Source organism: Vigna unguiculata, unplaced genomic scaffold, assembly GCF_037176805.1.
Source record: "Vigna unguiculata cultivar grain cowpea cultivar isolate G323 ecotype 2 unplaced genomic scaffold, ASM3717680v1 ptg000354l, whole genome shotgun sequence".
Taxonomy (NCBI): Eukaryota; Viridiplantae; Streptophyta; class Magnoliopsida; order Fabales; family Fabaceae; genus Vigna; species Vigna unguiculata.
In genome coordinates, this window is record NW_028196989.1 from 65001 (window position 1) to 67500 (window position 2500).

Sequence of the window (2500 nt, forward strand, 5' to 3'; positions counted from 1 at the left end):
GGTCTAGTTCACTCTTTTCCAGCATCATCCCCCCAAGTTGCCTTGTTCGCAGTTTGGCCTAGTTCACTCTTTTCCAGTGTCATCCCCCCAAGTTGCCTTGTTCGCAGTTTGGCCTAGTTCACCTCTTTTCCAGTGTCATCCCCCCAAGTTGTCGTTGCCAACAACCCAAGAGTCCATAGTATTCGGAGTTCTAGCGGGGCCTCCCCTTGCTTCCAACAACCCAAGAGTCCATAGTATTCGGAGTTCTAGCGGGGCCTCCCCTTGCTTCCAACAACCCAAGAGTCCGTAGTATTCGGAGTTCTAGCGGGACCTCCCCTTGCTTCCAACAACCCAAGAGTCCATAGTATTCGGAGTTCTAGCGGGGCCTGCCCCTTGCTTCCAACAACCCAAGAGTCCGTAGTATTCGGAGTTCTAGCGGGGCCTCCCGTTGCTTCCAACAACCCAAGAGTCCATAGTATTCGGAGTTCTCGCGTGGCCTCCCATTGATTCAAACAACCCAAAAGTCCATCTTCTTCGCAGTTCAACATCGCCTCCCTCGTTTCCAACAGGCCCAAAGGTCGTCTTCTTCGCAGATCCACGAAGAGCTCATCACGATTTGCCACATTCCATTTCCCACGGGTGTCAACAACACTTTCTCACACTTCCCGCAATCGAGTACGTGCATGACATGCCAAAGCACATCTTATTTGCCTTCCATCGCACTCAAGACGACGGGTTGTGGAAGAACGATATTGTTCACAACAAGTTCAAGGACAACGTCTCAATCAAGGGACACAACCGAATTATGTTGACTGGGTCGCTAAAGTAAACCCGAGTTCATATAATGCACCGCATCCAAAAGAACTAGCCACAACACGTGCATCACTGAGATGTTTCACTAGATGGAACACGGTGCGTGACATTAGGATCCTCCAACACCTCTTCGTGATGGAAAGATAGAATTCGAAGCAACCACAGAAGTACCGTCTAGTGGGTAGGCAACACAGGGACTGATCAACCAATATCACCCAAGGCAACGGGTGAAAATGGAAGAGATGCATGCTTGACCGTTCGATACGCAAGGCATGGAGCCAGCCAGCAAGTGCATCTCGATTACAACTCACACACCCTCACGTTCGCAAGACACCACACCACAAGACGGTCCACCCCCCACCTACCATGGGCAAGCAAGCAAATGGAAACATCAAGTGACGCAGGGTCAAGCATCGCTAGGCATGAAATTAACTTTCCACAATATCCGAGGGACTAGCTGCCGAGCTAACCAACGATCAGTGACGACCGTGTGTTGGTATTAATAAAGCTCAACAACTATGAAGAGGCTAGTTGTGCCATGATAAACAATGCTAACGCACGCACCACGTGAGGGGGGAGGCCTCATCAAGCTCCCTTTAAAAACCTGCCAGTGTGGAGCTGGCCGGCTCAAGGAGCACTCCCCCCTATAAGAGGTTAATATGCAAAAGGCAAAATTGTACAAGTAGATACACTTTTTTTGAGCAGACATAAGTCCATATCTCGGGCTATACTTCGAATTTTGATGCGATTTTTTGCAGTAATTCGTAGAATAATGGTATCTCCTTGCTCACCAATTTCATAATTTTTCTCGAAGGGGAACTATTTTTTTTATTTTTTTTACTTACCGGGTATGTGTAAAATCGGGGAAAAAATAGAAAAGCACATGTAGACTTCGAATTTCGACCTCATTTTTTTCCAGTCCACCACTAAACAATATCAGGAACCTCCCCACAAAATTTCATTCAGTTTGGCCAAGGGTCTTAAATTTGACAAATTTTGGCACCAACCTATCTAGTCGCGGTGCACCGACCAACTTGGCCAAGTGCAAAATGCATCCAATTCAAAACTTTTGTGCACCAACACTTTTACAGTACTCATTTGGGGGCATTTGGAGGCCTTTCCAACCCTCACATCTCAAAAACCACGAATTTCATTTTTTCACAAATCTCCCCACCAAGCCATCTAGCTATGCCGTGGTGCACCGCCAACCTTGGCCATGTGCAAAACCCTCCGAACTCAAAACTTTCGTGCACCAAGAATTTCATGGTATTCATTTGGGGGCATTTGGAGGCCATTCCAACCCTCACATCTCAAAAACCACGAATTTCATTTTTTCACAAAACTCCCCCACCAAGCCATTTAGCTATGCCGCGGTGCACCGCCAACCTTGGCCATGTGCAAAACCCTCCGAACTCAAAACTTTCGTGCACCAAGAATTTCATGGTATTCATTTGGGGACATTTGGAGGCCATTCCAACCCTCACATCTCAAAAACCACGAATTTCATTTTTTCACAAAACTCCACACAAGCCATCTAGCTATGCCGCGGTGCACCGACCAACTTGGCCATGTGCAAAACCCTCCGAACTCAAAACTTTCGTGCACCAAGAATTTCATGGTATTCATTTGGGGGACATTTGGAGGCCATTCCAACCCTCACATCTCAAAAACCACGAATTTCATTTTTTCACAAAACTCCACACAAGCC